At 37.8% G+C, this 21806-nt stretch overlaps 1 long non-coding RNA gene across 1 annotated transcript; it reads left to right on the top strand.

The window, feature by feature from the left end:
- The first annotated feature begins 17268 nt into the window (after nucleotides 1–17268).
- On the top strand, nucleotides 17269–20181 carry LOC107983165 (uncharacterized). The gene is made up of 2 exons (XR_001730596.2): nucleotides 17269–18150; nucleotides 18871–20181. It is a non-coding gene; the product is annotated as an uncharacterized LOC107983165 (long non-coding RNA).
- Nucleotides 20182–21806: the final 1625 nt, after the last annotated feature.

Genomic DNA, 21806 nt, shown 5'->3' on the forward strand with positions numbered 1-21806 from the left:
GTTGTAATTACTGTATTTACGAATTTAGCACCAAAATATCACGATATATTGAAAACATTGACTACAAAAATGGCTTGGATAATCCAGAGGCTTGGATAAACGAGGCTTGGATAAGTAAGACTCTACTGTATATGTAAATATTCCAAAATCCAAACATATCTGGTTCCTAGCATTACAGATAAGGGATGTTCAACCTGTTTCAAGATCGGCAATGGTTGCTTAAACAAAATCAACATTTTCCCCTCAAATATAATCTGTTGTGGGGATTCAAATGAGAAACAGGAAGATGCCTGATCACATCTGAACCATAAATTCATCTGAATCTCTTTCATGTATCAAGGTCCTAAACATGTGGGATTTTGATTATCATTCACAATTCAAATTTAGACTTGAAGTGTAGTGCCAGACAATGCAATTCCCTTAAAACCAGTATTATATGATATGTAAATAGAACTGTCCAGTTGTCACAGAACTAATACGTTCTGTACATATATGATAAACTGACTAGTTAGACATGGATAATTTGATCTGTTAGCACCGGTTTTTCATAAATTAGCATTTATTCCTTCAAATAAATGGGTTGGTGGACATTAAAAATGGGAAATAGGAAGGTCCTTGACCTCATCTGAACCTCAAAAGCAAAAGCATAAACTGTGTAATAGTTTTTAATCATTATGATAGTTGTTATATTATTTGGTCTTGCAGTAATGCATATCATACATAGTAGGTGATTTATATCAAAAGTCAATTGTTTATTAACAATGCTGCCACTTAACAGATTATAATACTTAATATTTATTGAGCACTCGGAGCCTTTCCTAAGTGCTCAGAAGGAAAATGACAGACCAACAATGAGCCTTCTGAGGGGAGTCAACAGCCAAGTTAATCATAACACCCAAGTTCATTTTTATTTAACAACCATAACAAGAACCATTCTGCAGAACCCGTTACGATAAATGGCGCTTTGAGAGCAGACTCCTTCCATTACCTGAAATGATAGTACAAACCGGAAATTTTCACTGATTCATAATGTGCTTTCTTGAATTAGTTTTGTGAAATGTTGTAGACTCTCATTTAACCAGCAGCCATGAGGATTGGTAGATCTATATCTATATCCATGATAAAAGTGAAAACCCGTGTGCGTGTATATGGCATGGGTGTCTGTATTCGTTGAGATCTGTGTCAATGGGGTCATGAAAGCTTTGCTTCTGACAGAGCAGGAACTGACTAAGAGCCAGTTTGAGAACTTGATAGTGATGAAATAATGTACAAGGGAAGAAGCTGCTTTAAGGGATAAGAATGAAAGATGAGCCTTTTTGCACAAACCCCCTCTCCCACGATAATTGCATTGACTGTAAAATGTTATTAAAGTGATATTGCTTTCTTTCTTACCACACTTTGTGAACAATTGTGAGCCCACAGCATCAGTTTACATTAAATCTGTATCACACACAATATTTTGGATTGTTTGTCCACTACCCCTAGACATTATCCCTGCCTCTTTTCATTGTTTGGCATGCACACAAACATAAAATACAAATATAAGACACTGTAGCATTATACCATGTTAGCTCTACTATGTCATTACAGCTAGTCCCCAATCTCTGGATTTAAAAAATTGGCTTGTTGTGGAAACAAGGATTGATGAGAAAGCTTCAGTGGATACCTTTCTCCCATGATAACTCTTTCAGAATGCCTTGGACCACAAGAAGACCCAACCAGTCCATACTCCAGGAAATAATGCCCGACTGCTCACTGGAGGGAAGGATATTAGAGACAAAGATGAAGTACGTTGGCCACATAATGAGAAGACAGGAAAGCTTGAAGAAGAGAATGATGCTAGGAAAAATGAAAGGAAAAAGGGCTGGCCAAGGGCAAGGTGGATCGATGGTGTGTACTTGAAGTGACAGGCTTGTCTTGAAGGAGCTGGGGGTGGCAACGGCTGACAGGAAGCTCTAGCATGGGGTCACTAAGAGTCAGAATAATAATAATAATAATAATAACTTTATTTTTATACTCCGCCTCTATCTCCCCAAAGGGGACTCAGGATAGCTTACATGGGGCCAAGCCCGAATAAAAACAATAGCAATATAAAACACAACAATAGACAAAAAACCTGCACAATTATAAAAATTTAAACATTAGCCAATAAAAACAAATGACAAGAACTAATAAAAACATGGATTAATACGAAGAGGTTGTAAAAGTAGATTGGGTAAGGTGCACCATATAAATATTGTAAATATTGTAGAAGCGACTGAACAAATAAACAACACCGCTTTCAGGAGTTAATTTCCCTTCCGAGGGGTAGATTTCTCTCCTTTCTTGTTCTCACTCCCATTCTTAACTATGAGTCATTTGTAAGTTGCATGTTTGTAACTTGGGGACTGCCTATATAGCAATGCTGTTTTTAAATTGCTTAGATTTTAGCTTGTTTTTGTAAGCCACTCCGAGCCTTGGGGGAGTGTTTTTAAGATTTTTTTAAAAGATATTTTAAAGATGTTTTTAAATTGTTAGATTTTAGCCTTTCTTGTAAGCCGCCCTGAGCCCTAGGCATATAAGTTTAAATAATAAATAAATAAATAAATAAATAAATGTACCACTGCCATTTACCCAAACTTTAATCGGATCCCATCAAAGGAGCATGGGATATGCCGCCTATAGTGCCAACCAGTCCCATCCACCTCACACTTCCAGTCACTGAGCCTCAAAGGAAAGGGACACTTTTTGAAACTGCACTATGAGAAACACCACTGCATTTATTTTGTTATGTTTCCCCATGCTAAGCACTTTCCCTGACCATCCAAAATCAGATTAAAAACGCAGTTGAACTTTTGCACAGAAAATCATTACTCAACGTAACTAAGCAAGGAGCTTACTTAGGTTTTTGGGTTTTTTTTAGAAAAAAAGAAGTGTTTTTAGAACTATCTCTCATGGGACAACTGCAGAGTGACAATATCATATGATAGTTCACCACAGAAGGTGCTTTTACCCTGATGCAGTAGTTTTACCTCCATCATGTGATGAGGCCATAGCACTGGTTGCAGGGAGAAAAGAGGGCTCGCTAAACAGGAATTACTTCTGAGTAAACATAATAGGAAGATCTTGACTATAGCCATGAGTATTATGCATATTATAATACTGTAATAAGTGCCACGCGGAGGCACCGTTTTAATTCCTCTCTTAACTGCTTCTGGAAAATCTTGTGTCAGTAGTGTGTGTTAAATGGTCATAATACCTGAAGCATTCTGATGATCACAATGAAACAACATGACCTGCACACTTGCCTGAACCACTTTTGAATAAACAGCATATACTTGTGCTGATTGCTGAGGGGTCAAAATTTCAAACCTGTCTTTCACTGTTGGCATCATGCTTCCTTGAATAAACTTTGGGGGGGTGGGGGGCTTAGTGCCGAGGACTGAATGTTAGATTTAAAGACACAAACTGAAGCACAGACCAAGTTGAAAAGAGTCTCATATGCTGTCATAAAAATGAACATGCCTTCAACAAGTAAGAGATTATGCCATCCTGATCATCTTTACTAAAGTATATTCCAAGAACACAATGGGACTTACTTTTGAGCATTCCTTTCCAAATGGGTTTGTTTTTTTCTTTTCTAATATTGTCAGCTATATTTGTGCTTTCAATAATTATGGAAGCTACATGACCAAGCTGTTCCGTTGATGGTGGGGAAGAAGGAGGAAGCAAAAATTGTCTGTGGCATTTTATCTGCTATTAAGTTTGCTCTTACTGTTTTGACAATAAAAAATTATTGTAAGTGTTGGGATTATTCATTTTGATTTGCTGCCACTGTTTACTGCATCGTACCCTGCAGTATCACACAATATATATTACTGAATTTTATGTTATTAGATCTAAATTGTTTAGGGGGAGCGGTGGTTGTATTGCTTATTAACTTTTTTTTCTTTAAGATAAAAAAATAACACGAAAACACAATGGCTGACATCCGCTTAATGCAGGGTCCATGGTAAAAGATTTCAGGAGTCAGTGAACTTGAATTTTAAAAAATAAACTTATTATCTTAATTTTCTTCATTGGAAATTACAATCTTCTTCAAGTTTCCTCTAGTAATTTGTTAATCTATGATTCAATTTGCTTACTATTTTGTATGTATCTTCTGCTATGCAGCTTTCTTCTTTTGCTCTATGTTTTCTGAGAAGTTGTGGGAGGGGCTGCAGACCACATTATCTGATCTGAGGCTGCTCAGACCTCAGACTCCATTTTAGATTCCTTTTAGACTTTGGACTGCTAAGAGCAAACACTTGCTGTTGTTTGTAAGAAAGATGTTCTGTGCCATCTGCACAGAGAAACTACAGTATCAAAAACATATCTGAAACTGGACTGATAAGCTATGTACCTGTGTTATGCTGAACACATGAAGTTGGGAGTAAACCAAATATATTATTTTATCAAAACTTGCTTCTTTTTGTCTCTTGAGTGCATTATATAAAACTGATTGTTTTATGGGAGAGTAGATATATATATACTGTATATATGGACACTGAAAAACCACTTCTGAAACTCTGCTCTTTTGTGCATTGGCATATTCTGTTTTCCTAACAGATCAAAGACAATAGGTTCAGTCTAACAACTGAAGACATTGCCTTGCATATTACATTTGGTTTTATACCATATGAGAAGATTATACTCAAACAGGTTTTTGGCTCTTCTCTGAAAGATCAAACTTTTCCAAAAGGTTATGATCTCCAAATGGTTATGAATGCAATTTTCCAAAATTCTCTGACCTCTAACTGAAATCTAGCATTTCCTTAACTTATGAATGTTTGCAATCACTTAGAGTATTGTTCATTTCATATCACATTACAGTGGCATATCTCAAGAAATTGCTTATGCTCATCCATACTTTGAAATTACCGAAGTTGTTACTCAATGCTAGATCACACATGATCACTTGTTGTGAACAAACTATTGTGTGACATAATGATGTTGAGTGTCATAAATCTATCTGCTGATACAATCTGAGAAGATGTCTGTGGTTTTCACTTGACTGGCAAAGGGATCCATGGAACAAAAAAGGTTAAGGACCCCTGTCTTGGTGACTTATGGCAGTGTAAATGCAAAGTACACCATTGTAAGGTTTTTTTATATGTTGTAAAGGTCAGAATTTTCTACTGCCCTCATACAAAGACCAAAATCCCCCACCCCCCAATGTATCTTATAGTTGCCCAGTCTCCACAGACAGGACTCTAGAGGTCTTGAGAAATAATGGCATTGTTCTGTGAATGTTACAGCAATATAACCAAAGATTTCTCTGATATCCCTGATTTCCAAATGTCATTAAATGGTAATGAGGGCTCCTGCAGCTAACCTAAAATCATAGAGTTGGAAGAGACCTTGTGGGCCATCCAGTCCAACCCCCTGCCAAGAAGCAGGAAAATTGCATTCAAAGCATCCCCAACAGATGGCCATCCAGTCTCTACTTAAAAGCCTCCAAAGAAGGAGCCTCCAGCACACAGAAAGTTTTTCCAAATGTTCAGATGGAATCTCCTTTCTTGTAGTTTGAAGCCATTGTTCCGTATCCTAGTCTCCAAGGAAGCAGAAAACAAGCCCTATGAGGAGCAACTTAAAGAACTGGACATATTTAGCCTGCAGAAGAGAAGGCTGAGAGAAGACTTGATGGCCATGTATAAATATGTGAGGGGAAGTCATAGGGAGGAGGGAGCAAGCTTGTTTTCTGCTTCCCTGGAGACTAGGATAGTCTCCAGGGATAGAACAAAGGGAAGAGTTTGGGCACAATGCAAGAGAAAGTCATTTATTGAAGGTTCGACAAGATGACCTATGGAACCTTGGATGTCTTGAAAAGAACCTTTCCTGCTGAGCCTAATAAGTGAGTGTGTTATACAAGCAGTCCATCAGATAGCCAGGCTCTAAGCTACTGTATCCCAAACTCTGGTATTCCAGGAGCTTTGGACTTCAGGTCCCAGAATCTGTGATCATTGGCGAAGACAGTTGAAGCCTTGAAGTCCAAAACTCCTGGAAGACTAGAGTTTGGAAATCACTGCTGTAAGCCATTTACAGCCTTAATGGTTAAAATAGCTAAGTATAGCAATTGAATCTACGGTTGAATCTAGAGTTAGTCATACTGAGAAGGAGGCCAGATTAATCACAATTCTCATAATTCCAAATGATTTCAGTGGTTAAGCATGACTAACTCTGTATCCAACCTTTTTATTTAATTATGATTTTGAACTGTTTGATTGATCTGTGACTTTTAAAATTCTGCAACACCCTGGCAGCTTGACAACATCATTAAGTTATGCTTTAATCAAGATTTTCTTCTTTATACTTGATTACTCTTAGTCACCATGATTGCCTTTTGTGGTGGAAAAATAAAATCCAAAAACAATACATTAAAGGGCAATTAAAAGCAAATTTAGCTGCTACGACTTATTCCAACTACAGAATGTAGATTTTATGTTTAGCATAATGGAAAGCCTGAATTTAAATAACAATAATAAAAGCCTCTTCTATGATTTTTCCTACAAGCAAAGGAAGGAGATCTCCTCAAATGCTCCTATCTCTATTTCTAAGGTCAGTGGAAAACATGCCAAAATGATTTTGCAGGAAGTTGCTCCAAGGGATTATCTTATTTGTCAAAGTAACAATAGTGAATTCAATGTGTGTAAGTCTCTTCTCGCAACGAAATGTAGTGGTGCCTTTGGATACTGGAGGGATGTTGAAGGGAATGGTTTGTGAGACAGCTTGGCTTGTGGGTGACGTTGTAGTTTATATATCCTTCTGGATATGAAATCCCAAATCTCCAAAAAAAACCTCTTCAGCAGCTACAGGAGAATTTACCTTAAGTTTTTAAACACAGTTTAAAACCAACATGTGATAATGGACAAGTCATATTAGATGGGGGAATTGAACATTAGAAGATGGAAGTTAGGCTGGGAATAATAAAGATGATGGTAACTGGAACAACCTTATTTCTCTATACCAGTAGTACCCAACTTTTTTTTTAACCAGGGATCACTCTCCAACATTAGTACCAAAAGTGTTATGAATCAGTTTTTGGTCAACTTTAAATTCGGTTTGGTTATTTGAGGTGCTGAAAATTGCATTGGATAGATCACATTAGTTCTAGTTTCTGAGACAGAACATATGCCATCCAGTAGTTACCATATGCTCGCCCAGGGAGAGGAGAAGCAGCAGTCAGGAGGCTTATTGTTGTGCCTTTAGTAGGTAGTCAGCCTCTCCCCTCCCGACATCCCCATTGCCTCAGCACTATAAGAAGGTTTTGTGAGACCAGTCGCTTTCGTTGTAACGGTGAAGTAACTGTGAGGCTGCAGACCATATTTTAGTTCTTGAGGACCATAGGTTGGGAACCACTGCTCTATACAAACCAGCCCAAACCTTAATATCTTGTTATGTAAGTATTATTATTTTTTAAATGTTTCTAAAATTAAATTTTAACTTCTTGTAAGTCATTTTGGATCTCATCCTGGGAGATAAGCAGGATATAAGTTCAATAAGTAAACAAAATTCAGAAAGTATGTCATTTTCTGCTGCTGAATGACCAACCTCATCCAAGTGGACAGGCAAAACCAGGTGGAACATTAAAGGCCACAGTAGAAAACAGAAGGGAGCTGAGCAAGATTTTTCCACAAGAAAACAGAACTAAGGAGGGGAAAAACTTTTTTTCAACTACAACCCCACAGAATCCTTCAGCCACTATAGCAACCACTCTGGGAGTTAAGAGCCCAAACCACGAATTTTCTAAGATCAACTCAGAAGTACAATTTCAAAATGTCTGTGTCAGTGGAGAATACGCAGCCTTCCTGCTGTTTCTCAACTGTAAATCCCATCAGCTCTAGCCAACATGTGTTCGACAGATCAGAACAAATTATTCCATCATCTATATTTGGAAAACATATATCATTTTTAGATTCAATCACAGAAGGGGGGGTAACAGAATGTTGATTTTTCATGTGGATGAATTAGAAAGCAATGCACATTTGTCTTCTCTTACTCTTGCTTTCTAACTCCCGTCCTTCATGAATTCTCGCTTTCCTTACCAGATTGCTTAGTATCACATCTGCAGTTCCACAAATATTAGTTAATTCTAATTTTTTTTTCATGTCAGGAGCAACTTGAGTCGCTTCTGGAGTGAGAGAATTGGCCGTCTGCAAGGACGTTGCCCAGGGGATGCCCGGATGTTTTTGATGTTTTTACCATCCTTGTGGGAGGCTTCTCTCATGTCCCCGCATGGAGCTGGAGCTGATAGAGGGAGCTCAACCGCACTCTCCCCAGGTGGGATTCGAACCTGGCAGCTTTCAGGTCAGCAACCCAACCTTCAAGTCACTTAGTCCACTACGCCATCTGGGGGCTACTAGTGAATTCTAATTCAGTTGCCTCTTAATCGAGCCAAGAAGATAGTTTCCAGACCTTCTAAAAGAATGCATTAGTGCCAGAGTACAGAAAAAGGAATATGTTTACTATCCATTAGGAGAATTGTAGTCTCATATTATGTGTTTTTTTTTCCTTCAGACAGACTCTAGGCTAGGCTTTTTCACCCATAAGGAGGACTAAAATATTCTCTCCAGGTATTATTATCGGTCTTGACTTTGATTTTTCACTATGACATAGAGCTCTTTTCTTTCAAACTCAGCTTTGATAACAACAACAATACTAATATTTTTATAATGTGATTGTCACCTCCTAGTAACATGCTTACAGCTTCCTAAATAAAAATGCATATCAAAATTTACTACAGAATAAAAGTTTCGGAAGTGATGAGATAACAAAGCAAAGAGATCCTCATCAACAAAGTGTGAAAAACTAAGTGCAAGAAAAGTGGTTGGCAGAAAGAGAAAGCTCTGAAGACTGTGGTAGGTATACACATTATTGCAATGGTGGCCCTAAGAGCTGATCCTCAAAAGATGTCCACAAAAGAACAAAAGTTTTCCTCTTGTTAGTTAGATTATAGTCATTTGGGGCATTTTCACTTTATACAGTTATACGTAGTGCTGCATAATCAACTCACCACATTCACTGCTGTTAGAGGCTAAGTTCTCAGCCTGTGGGTCCCCAGGTGTTTTGGCCTACAACTCCCAGAAATCCAGCTGTTTACCAGCTGTTAGGATTTCTGGGAGTTGAAGACCAAAACATCTGGGGGGACACAGGTTGAGAACCACTGGGCTAAGGACTTCTGCAAAAATGGAAAAACATGAAAAACCTGACATCTCTCTAGGAATTTCTACATCCTCCAGCACAACATTACAATCAACTTCTGCCAAAGGTTAACCACAGAATCACACTGGAGGACCTACAAATGCCTTGAAAAATGTTCTCTCTATGAACCTTTAGGTCCTCCAGCATAACTACATGGCAGAAGTTGACCAAAGAGTCATGCTGGAGGGCCTAGAGATTCTAGAGAGAACATATTAAGTAAATCCATGAATAATCAAATCCACAAAAATGAACCCACAAATGTGGAGGACAACTCTTATTCCACTTTAACTGCCATGGCTACATTCTTTGGAATCCAGGCATTTGCAGTTTAAGAGGAGATATTTCGATTGCTCATCTAATCTAGTGCCTCTCCAGATACAAATCCCATAGTTCCATAGGACGATGTCATCACAGCTCTAGTGGAACCATGTTATTATTGAGTAGCACAAAAGGCTTCTGGGGCATAAACCAACCGTCCAAAGGGTTGTTGTATGTCTTTCGGGCTGTGTGGCCATGTTCCAACACAATCGTCCAAAGTTTCTCTATGCTCCTTCTTAGATTGATAAAGCATTCTGTGAATCTCTGTTTGTGTACATACACCAAACTTGAAAGTTCATCCAATGAAACAATCCAAACGTTCACATTTCTACATTCTGGGGGGAAGCAACCTATGAAACAGTCCAGAGCTTCCCTGCTCTGGGGACTTCAGGAACAATGTGGCAGGGAATAGAGCCTCTGCCTATGCCAATTGTCTCTCTTTAGCCCAAGGATTAAAAAAATATAGCATCTGGCAACCTGGCTGCTCACTCCCCATCCCCAAGCCCCAGCTGCAAAGGATATTTAAAGGAAGCCTGGTTAGTATGCTATTAGGATGTTCCCCTTTTGTAAAGAAAGCCCCTCCTATTGACCGAACTCTTAATTGGCTCTCCTTTTCTTCCCCAGTCTGAGCTCAGCCTTATTCAAGGCCTCTTGTACTATGTGTGCCACATCAAATTGGGAGGCCTTGCTGCATAATTTATGTGGCAGCCCTGAACTATATTCTGCATCACTATGACTGAATATCAGTAGCGTATATACAGGTACACTGGACATAAAGCATACATTGCTGTCAGACTGGGATGGTACATGAAACCAAAGGGAAAATGGAAAAAAACGCATAGGACACTAATTTATTTAAACATTTATATCCTACCTTAGGAGCAGGAGGAAGGTACTTTGGGTAGCTCTGCGCTGATTTTCAAAAGATCAGCAAGGCTTACGGTATCTTGATAATTTAACAATAGCAAAACCAACATGTCTTTTCATTCCTCCTAAATTAGTCTGCTGAAGTCAAGACAGCTTAGGCCCTAAGCCTTTGGGGAACACAGTAGACGTCTGTATGAAAAGACTTGGCTCTGAAAACGAATTGCGGGGTTGAGCATGTGCTCAAAGGCATCTTGTATCACAATCCTAGGCCCGGATTACTGAGCCACTGTTTTACACCAGTCGTGGAAAGTCACTTTTAAACATGTTTCCCAACTTCTACCCATTTTTTAAAGGTTTGCCTTAATTACGTGTTAGTTTTTATGTTCATTCATTGCTTTTTGTTCCTTTTGTTTGAAAAGAAAAGGGGCATAAAACTAAAAATAACTTGTTAAAATATCTTTAGCGTGCCTATCAAATGTATCTCTTAAAAGTCACTGGAGCTCATAACTCATTGCATCAATACAAACACTACAATGCTTTTGAATATGTGTTTTTGCTAAGAGTTTGTTATAAAAAAGAAAAGGAGGAACTTGTTACACAAAACCTTGTTGCTTGTTGTTTACTACATACAGTACTTCCAGGCTGTTAAAAATAACTAGATCATATTATAGGTGGAGTATCCCTTATCTGAAATACTTGGGACCTGATGTGTTTTGGATTTTAGGTTTTTTTTTAAAAAAAACAAACTTTGGAATACATGTATTTGCATGTGTGTATATGTTTGTGTTAGGAGCCCCTGATGGCACAGCGTGTTAGAGTGCTCAGTTGCTGAACTTGCGGTTCGAACTCGGGTTCGAATCTGGGGAACAGAGTAAGCACTCGCTATTAGCCCCAGCTTTTGCCAACCTAGCAGTTTGATAACATGCAAATATTAGTAGATCAATAGGTACCGCTCCAGCGGGAAGGTAACGGTGCTCCATGTAGTCATGCCAGCCACATGACCTTGGAGGTGTCTAAAGACAACGCCGGCTCTTCGGCTTAGAAAAGGAGATGAGCACCAACCTCCAGAGTCAGACATGACTGGACTTAATGTCAGGGGAAAACCTTTACCTTTTATGTTTGTGTGTAGATCTATCTATCTCTTGGAAATGGGATCCAGGTCTAAAAACAACATCCATACTATTTGCAATGTGTTTATTTATTATTTATTTATTTATTACATCACTTCTACCCCGCCCTTCTCACCCATCAGGGGACTCAGGGCGGCTTACAATATAAACATACACATTAAAAACAGTTGTCGTCAAATTTAAAACTCCATCAAGATTAAAAATTACAATAAAATTAAGAATATCCATCAAAATATACATAATTATACATTTAAATATACATTTAAGGCGCTTTCCATGTTCATGTGGGGTCTGTCAGTAGGTCATATATTCTTACAACCCTCCAATACAAAACATTGTTATCTATGTGTGCAAATATTTCATACATATAAACAACAATAACAAAAAGACCACCGCATACATTCCAATCACTTCTGGTCACATTGGTAATGGTTGTTGTTGTTGTTGTTGTTGTTATTTTGCTATTTTAGGGTACCCCACCCCCAGACAAATAGTATTTAAGCGGAATTTCCAGCCAACTTTTGGGAAGGAGGATTAAGGACCATATGACTTCTACCCTTGTGGTAAACGATAGCTAACTACCACTGTAAGAATGAGAGCTCCAGAGTGCTCTGAACCATTTTTTGTTTTGTTTTTTTAAAATGGGGATAACCTTTTCTCTTGCACCATTTTGAGATGCATGTCACCTCCTCCACCTACGGCAATATTTGCAGTACTCAGCACCTTTGATAAGCAACAATACCTTTGGGGGGATGACTTTCAGCAGGAAATTGACAGCAGGAAAAGAGCTTAATCTCTCTTTCTCCTCCTGTCCCTGTGAAATCACCCCTGTCTGGATCCCTGCACACATAACCCAAGCAGCTTTTTATTAAAGAGAAGTGGCAGGGTCTGATCATGTTTTTTTAAAAAAATGATGGGTCCAAAATGGCATATCCTTAAACATCAACTGCGCACGTCACGTATGGAGCCCCCAGTGGTGCAATGGGTTAAACCTTTGCTGGCAGGACAGGTTGGTGGTTCAAATCCGGGGAGAGCAGGTGAGCTCCCTCTGTCAGTTCCAGCTCCCATGCAGGAACATGAGAGAAGCCTCCCACAAGGATGGTAAAATATCAAAATATCCGACCATCCGCTGGGCAACCTCCTTGCAGATGAAAAATTCTCTCACACCAGAAGCGACTTGCAGCTTCTCAAGTCACTGCTGACATGAAAACCTTACATATGATTTTGTTTTTGCATCAATCATGGAATACTGAAGCAGAAGTGTACGGCGTGTTTCAAAATAATGGACCCGATTTGAAATTGCCATATTGCAGCAACCATAAACCACCTGTGACTGAAACTCCTGTCACTTGAAAGGAAGGGGAACTGAGTTCCAAATTATTACTACGAGATACACTTCCTAGCACACAAACAGCCCCTAGCCGCAGTCATTCGCAACATTGTGACCCCACAACACCTAATGAGATATTCTCCATTTACAGGTGTGATTTTTTAGATTTGTTTCTGGCTCAAAATGGTTAGTAAAATCTAATAATTGGATAACTCGTTAAAGCATTTGTAACTTTTTGTGTAATTGTAATGTGTTGCCATTGTGAAAATATACTGCTTTGAAATTGGGTACATCATTTTGAAACACCTTGTAAGAATGTCCATTTACCTACCAAGCTATTAGAACAACAAAGCACTTTAAATGAAGTCTAAAGTTGGGTTTCCTTAGTACCTAGATGTTGTTTGACCACCCACTAAATCCAATCACGAGGCATCCTTGCCAATGATGGTGAGAGTTATAATCCAAGAGACCTGGTGATCCAGGTTTGGGAACCACTGAATTTAAAGTACACTGTGAATTATGCTTACAACTACTGCTGCAATAATTTAAAATTATTCTTTTTCAGTAATGAGAACATACCAAGAAGGCAACAGCTCTGCATCATGATAATTTAGCATATAATAGACAGACAATACCTTTCCTTTTCCACCAACTACTCAAGACAATGAAGTCTTTAAAGGCTATGATATGCATCACTCCTGTGGACCAGAGTCCATTTTGTTAAGGGGATGGGGAAAATGGTAAGCAGTGAACTGAAAATAAGAAAAACAAAGGACAACCTTAAAATTTAAGAATACGATCCGGTATACATTTACATTTAAATTGTTTGTGAGATGGAAGCAGAATTTTATGACATTACATTTTGGACTGTAGATTAGATTCCCACTTACAAGATGGGCAATGGCCTTGCCGGTTGTGGGATTTGAGGAACTCCAATCCCCAAAAGTGACTTTTTCAATCAACTTGGGAAAAAGGATATGGAACTGTCTGGCAACAATTCTATATCACAATCCTGAACAACATACTTGTGCTATCAGCCTTTCAGCAAGATTCTATACACATTTTCTTTTTTAAAAAACCCAAATGCTATGTTATTCATTGGGACTTATCTGAAGAGAGTATGTAAAGAATTGTAGTCTTGGTTTCTCTGCTGAGGTGAAGTGCAGATTGAATTAAATAAGAACTCAGAAAACTAATTTGTTCAGCAGGACAGAAATAAATGTATGCATGAATAGTGAGTCTGATATTGCCCCAAATACCATTTCAGTGGTTTTTTTGGCTCCTCCAAATTATGGACACTGCTAGCAATACTAAAGTCGTCAATGGCAAGGGAACAGAATTCTTTAATCTAATTTAAGTAAGGCATAAAATATACATATTCAAAGTTTTCATTCTCATTTTTATTTTATTTTTTTAAAAGAACCTTTCAAAGCTTTTTTATTAAAAACATCTGAACAGCAAAGTCACAAATGCATCTATATAACTAGAACAGATTTGCAGTGGAACATGAGAGTAATACAAATTCAAGGAGTTCTCAACCAAAATATCTGGAAAACTTACTTTCCTATAATTACTCATTCTTGATTAATGCTTTAAATCTGAACCAATATAACAAGTCTGCTTTTATAATGACTAATTCAGGTCTCTGCATGAGGGAGAGTAATAAGTTCTTGTTTCTTATGAAGCCACTTACACCACTAAATAGTTTTAAAAGAGCCGTAATATATGGAGTTCTCTCTTTTTCGCCTGTGAGGGAACACACACTTGGGTTATAAAAACATACATTTACTTCAGAATCACGGAGCCAAAATATCCAGCAATTTTTCTTGTGTGCAGGATGTACCATAAACTGCTTTCTTTCCCAGCAGTAAATGGGATATTTTTTATTCATGCAGACATTATAATAAACTGTTACGAATATTGCCACAGTGATGCAGCTATGGGGAGTGGTTTGGCAGTTGTTATCCAGACAAAAGAGCTGCTGACATCAATGAAAGTTTGGTCCGATTAAGGGCTTAAGGATTAGACCGGCAGAATGGCACGAAGAAGCAGAAGAAATACAAAAAAGGCAATGACATGTAAGGATTAGTCAGTGGCTGCCTGGAAAATGGAGATCCTATCCTGCAGGAGAATTGGCATCTAAAGCAAGACATGTTGCTTTGAACAGAGAGATGCAAAGTGTGGGATTTGGAATTTCCTGCAAAAATGGGAAAATCTCAAAAGATTTATTTAGTATCAAAAAAGGGAGAGATAAATGCTTTGCATTAGAGGAAGAAGGGATGCAACACCTCTCAGAAAAAATATGTTAGAACCTATAATTCCCAGGTTACTGTAGCCAAGACTCTTAGATGCCTATAGCATCCTGGGATATACACTCAGACCTCCATATCCACAGATCCTGCATCCACAAATTCCAACATCAACAGCTTGAAAATGTTTTTTAAAGTCTGAAAAGAAACCTTGAGTTGGTCATTTTATATGAGCAGCATTATTTTACTATTCCATTATATCTAATGAAACTTGAGCATCCACAGATTTTAGCATCTACAGCAGGTCCTGGAACAAAACGGCAACAGATACGAAGGCCCCCATAACATATTTTTCATATTAGTTAAAAATTAACAATTATTTTGATGGCTTATATGTGAAAGGGGTATTTCATAACAGTTTATATTCTGAGCTCTGGTACAACGTTTTAAAAGAAACATCAATATTATATAGTGTATTTTTGGGAAAAAAATCATCTTCCCCAATCCTCTTTTCAATAATGGCACTAACGTCCCTATCTGAATGTCAGTGCAATGATTCTATAATACCACAATCTCTTTTGCTCTGTTACTGGTACAAATCTTCAAACCGTACCTTTAATGTTAGAAATGACATTTTATTTCTAGTGGACTGGAGCTAGAATTAATCATCCTTAGAGCAGTCACAAAAATCAATAGGACTTTGGTTGGTCATGCCTAATTTAAGTCCCACTGACATTGCTGGGTCCACTCTTAAAAGGATGATTAGGTCTGGATCCATCCCCCAGTCTCTATCCTGCAAAAGATTTGCATTCTGAACAATATTAAGATCACTTTTCACACTTTCAAAATATGCCATGAGAAAGAACTAGCCAACATCAGACACCCAGCCCTAAATGTCTCCTGAGCATTATCCCTTAACATGGCCGTAACTGCAGGTGAGAAGTGTTGGATGTGTGAGTTCAAATATGGGCTTTTTCAAGCACATTTCCATGGTGATAGATAGCCATTTCTAGCTGTTCCCCCTTACCTCAATTCCCTTGCTTAAAAAAAACCCTCTAAAATTACAAGTAAAAAACATCAATACGTATGGGGATGTGTATATAGAGATGCGCTATTACTGATATTAAGGGGGAAGCAGAGACAGCATATGATTAAGTGTAGCAGAGCTTCTGTGTCTGCCAAGAACAGTTGGCATGGAGAAAGGCTCCATCAGAGAAGTGGGAAAGTCCTCCTAGGATGGCAGGTTCCACATATTGGAGTACACCTGTTCATGGTTGTGATTCAACCAGGCTGCTTATGTACGTCAAAAAGAAGTTACACCAATGGTCTCATTGCCATGCAAAACGGAATTCAGTGCTCACATTCCCCTGACATCCAGATCAGAGGGAAGCTAAATGAAAATACCAAGGAAATCTAATCAGACTCCAAGAAATTAAGTTTACAGCATCTTTTATAGAATACGTGCGTGCACAGAGCTTTGGTTTTCCGATCAAAGAATAAACATTTCAAGGTTAACCCAGAAAGGCAGAGCAACCTTTTAAAAATACATAGGACATAATTGTTTGGTTTAATTACTCAGCTTCTCTTTGGAGTTAGGCATGGCAACAAGAAAGCAAAATCAAATACGTACAAAAATGTTGCCATTTGAGCCTTAAAATTTCCAATAATGTGAATACCTGGATGGTTTTGGTCAAATAAGGTGCAGTAAGGCTATTGCTTCAGAGGAAAGAACTGGCAAAACCATATTTGAGTATTCCTTGCCCAAGAAAACCCTATGAAATTCATGGGACTGCTGTAAGTCGACATAGGTTGACTGGATGATGCACATATAGCTAATGCTTCTTTGTATGCAGAGAGCTATTCTTTTGTCTCTTGGCATGTGGATGACCACAGACAGTAGCTTAGAGCACTTTGGGTTCCTCTTAGCCAGCATCTGAGTGCTGTCCTACATTATTGGCATATGCTCAAGTATTTAACTAGTAATCAGACTCTCGACTTAATTATATTTACCACCAGAGGCAGGTAAATTTCTCCTTCTGGCTCATTTGCCTACACGCCAAGCTCAAAAGATAATTTCTCAAGCCAATCAAAAACACATTTACCCGGCACCAAGTCCAACTGCATTCAATGAGACTTTTGTCTCTCATGCTTCAGATTAGAGGCTTGATTCCTTTTCTCTTCCAATGGATGGCACAAACAGGTACTTTTGCACTAGCTACTACATAGAACTGCATACCATACAGCCTCCCTGCCCTTGATCTCTGCCTCTATATCGCTCTCACAGACATATGCATATGCACAACCCGAGATGCCTGTGTTTTGCCTCCATTACTGACAAAGCTGGAAGAGAGGCTTTATGTTCAAGGCTGGACATCATATCAAGTCTATTTAATGGCTTTTAGAAAAGCCCACCACTTCTGATTGTGGTTGAGAATTCTTTCCCTTTGTCCTTCCCTGACAAGGATTATGAGATTCAAGAGTGTTGGTCCTTGACAACAGGCACATGAGATATTAATAACAGGACACCTCAATCTGCACATATGTGTATGTATATATGTGTGTGTGTGTGTGTGTGTGTTTGGTGCCGGGGTGGGGTGGGGGCATAATGATATTCAAAGAGGAAATGGCTTGGGTTATGCAGTTCAGATCTCACACACCTGCAGCAAATTAATTTGTTGTTGCACATTAATTATCTCATAGCTTCTATTTAGGCTGCAGCTGTTGCTATTATGTTAATATTTTCAGCATCCCTGTCTACAACAGGTTATGGCAGCCTCATAGACAAAAAAAAATTGGGCTGGGTCTCCTTCCAGTCTTCCAGGTGTATATAGAAATAAGTAAATAAAAAATGCAGACTGTTTTGATCGGGCATTTCAACTCCTATTAATTGGCCGATCGAAAAGGGATGGGGCAACCGAACCCAGAAAAAGAATAACAATGGACAAAGATGGCGCGTGCAGAAATTGTGAGAGGAAAAGAAGAAGAAGAAGAAGGGGGGAAGAGAGAAAGGAATACCGAACACTGCAGTGTTGGGGCGGTGAGTGTTCGGATGGGGGGGCGGGGAAAATGCTGCAGTTTTCATGAAATAATAAGGTAGAGAAAAAAAGGCACACAAAGAGTAGGTTTTTCATTGTCTGTAAAATATAAACACAGATGAATTCTGTCTTTGGTTTGTTCATGCTTTTCACTCTGCACAGCAGGGATGTTCTTAAGAAGTTGCCCTCTGCGAAATTTCACTAAATGGAAACCGTGGACCTTGCATGATGTGATTATAATCACACCAGCCATCCTTTTTACATAATTTTTTGTTTAAAAAAATCCAGTAAATCTTCTTATTTCCCCTTTCCCCCGCCCTACAAAATATAGGGGACCTATATTTGTATACGAGTGCATATAGCTGTGCATTTTAAAAAACAACCCTTCAGCATCGTAGGAAGCCTGAAGATATAACTGGTTCTATAGCCCATCGACAAGTCTCCATGGAGTCAAAAACAATATGAAAATTTTGAGCTGACAAGAACATGTCTGCAGCCTGCAGTCACCGCAATAGCTCACCAGGTTGCCTACTAACCAAAAGATCAAAAATTATCGATTTCATGGCGCTGCGTGCTTGGGATAGAAAAGCTACTTGAAAATTTGCATTATTTAAGGAATGAAATCAGGGAAAAGCCCAGTGTTTTAGGATGCTTTGGGGTGTAAAATGGTTTTATGTTTTAATCTTATCAATGATTTACTATAATTCTATTCTTTTTAACAGCTGAGGTCTGGAAATGATTTTTTTTTTTTAAAAAAACGACGAATTTCTGATTTTGCCGCAGTGTACATCTGCAGTCCCAGAATCCTCTGGTAAGATAATCCCCCTTGCGAAGGGGAAACGCCTTTAACCTCCTTGTGAATACAAAAAGAAAAAAGAAAGAAAGAAGTCTGCAACCATTTTGAAATTTGAGAAGAGATGAGAAGGATGATGAATACCAAGGAATGGAATGATATTGACTCAACAGTGAAGACAAACTGAAAGGAAGACATACTGTAAGCGCTTAACGTCCTTTGAGTTTCTAGCGGTTGTCTCCATTGCTCATCTTCCATCAATGGATGCCACGTCGACATATGTGTTCCATGTGATTAAGAAATCGAGAGCTAATATCTGAGATAGGAGATAATGGGCAATGTTTAAAGTGGTTACTATAGCACAATATGCATTGTGGTAAAGGAAGCTTACTCTTTAGTAAGGGCATTGAGAATGGGAGGCTTAGAAGTTGTGATACAGATACAGGACAATTATAGAAATTCTCATTGTTTTCATAATTTTTTTAAAAAAAAAATTAATCCAATGAACTTTTACGTAGCTTACATGTATAAATGTATCCAGCATGACAGTCAATATTCAGAGCAGTTAAGCCTTTTATGATTGGGGGGAAACCTTTTTAAAAGGGTTTAGTTAAGCTAATATGTACACTGCAAATTTAAAGACCACACTATCCAATTCAGAGGTCTGTTAAATATAATTCTCTTGCCAACTATTTTCAAATTAGCTGTCCATTCACAAGATTCGTGTGGATGAAGAAATCTGCTCTAAACTGTTAATAAATAAAAGGAGCTGAAATAGAATGTTTTCAATGTAGTCGAAAGTAGTTAATTCCACCCCATCACAATTTCATTACCAACTGTCAAAATTTAAGTGGCATCTTATTACTGCAAATAGTGGGACCAGGTATAGAAAAGCATTGCTTCTAAAATTATTTTGCATTTGATTGAAGCTAACTTTCCTCTTTAAGGTTGGGTACACTCAAAAATTTCATATTAGCTGAAACAAAGAATATGAAGAACATAATTCAGAAAGGATTAGATATATATTTAATGATAATTTTGTGTTTATGGGAAACTGGACAGAGCATGCTTCAAAAAGGAAATCTACCAACTCAACTCATAACTGTATGTGCCCAAGGACCACTTACACTGGTATCAAGCCTGCAACATCAATTGAATCACATTGGTATATTTGATTCTTGAATCTATCCTCTCCCAATTTTGCACAAAGTAAAAATAAAATAAAATAAATGCCTATTTATGTGTTTGAATGGCCTTACGGATATCCTCCCATTCATGCTGTTTTGGTTTCATTACGCCCACAGCTTCATCAGATACTGCATGACTAATGTTCCTCTTGCTAACCTAAATCCCTAGGACACTTTCAGTTGCTAAACCAAACCAGAATTAGAAAGTGTACCTACACGAATAACTACAAAAATGGAACAAATCAGTTCTCTGTTGTATTTACCTAGGGGAAAAGTGTGTATATTTTAAAATGTCTCATTTTACAAAAATATATTCTACCTTACATTAGTCATTCTTATAAATATCTGAAGCAACAAATATATTAATATTATTACTATTACTGTTGTTATTATTATTAGTAGTAGTAGTAGTAGTAGTAGTAGAAGTAGTACTACTCTGTTTTTTCTCTCTCAGTTATAATCAAAAGCGGCTATTTCATTATTGAAAGATATTTGGATGGTTACATTCAAAATTTTGAATGTCAGCTTTAGCTCAGATTAATTCTATGACACTCCAAAAATAACCTGGAGATATGTGTGAATGCTATAACTCCTTTTGAGACACGAGAATGTGAACAGGTATGCAGTAGAAGCATATGCAAAAAGGTTGTGTGTTTTCTTCCTTCATGCTGTAGAGTAATGTTTGTCTGTTCAAACAACTGAACATTTCAAAGACATAGAAAAGAATTTTAATATTTATAATACGGCAACTTAAAAAAAATAAAATCAGAAATTATTCCTATTGATAACACAGTATTTACAATCCTTATATTTGATCAGAATAATTCTGTTACAGTGGTAAATTTTTGGTTTAAGTTCAAATATATATTTCAATTGTGTGGAAGACACTGTATTAGTTATTCATATTTGGCAAGTGGATTACCAGCCAACATTAGTGCTTTCTACCTCTTTTGCAATTATTTATAACTCTAGTATTCCATCAGAAAAGCCAAAACATGTACTCTACGCAAAAGCTTCTCTTTTGCAGGCATAGAAATATTTTGTGTCCTCAAAGCACTGGTATTATGTTATCAGATTGCACCCAAAATGAAACTGAGGTGTTGACTGAATCCTTTTAGAAAATAAAATATTTTAAAAATTAATCTGGATTTTTTCCCCCTAGAATACGCAACATTAGAAGTCAATTATACGATTGCGCATCTTTCAAGGCCCCACATCAAAGGCTGAGGCCCAGTGTTTTGATGTTTCTTTCCTCTTTCAGGGGCACTGCTGTTTAATTCTTCAATATATTTCTGAAACATACATAAGTAGAATTTAATATTTTCAGTGTAAGTTAGAGTGAATTAGTGTAATCATAATTTTCTGCATTTTCTGTCTCCTGCATAAGTTTAAACAAATGAAGCTGATTTTAGTGCAATCTGTTTAAAGTATTTACATATTTAAGAGAACTAGAAAATCCTGTTTCCAAATGTAGACATAGATAATAATAGAAGGTAGTTGTTTGGGTGTGTTTTTTTGGCCTGGGATAAGGGAATGATAAACCTGTATTGCATTAAGCCCAGCCATCACAACAAACGTCTAACTACAGCCTCTGAGGAAACTTCTGAAACTATACATATATATACATATACTCTATGTGTGTGTGTCTGTGTGTGTGTATATTTATATATATATAGCC

Source organism: Anolis carolinensis, chromosome 6 (genome assembly GCF_035594765.1).
Source record: "Anolis carolinensis isolate JA03-04 chromosome 6, rAnoCar3.1.pri, whole genome shotgun sequence".
In the NCBI taxonomy this organism is placed as follows: Eukaryota; Metazoa; Chordata; class Lepidosauria; order Squamata; family Dactyloidae; genus Anolis; species Anolis carolinensis.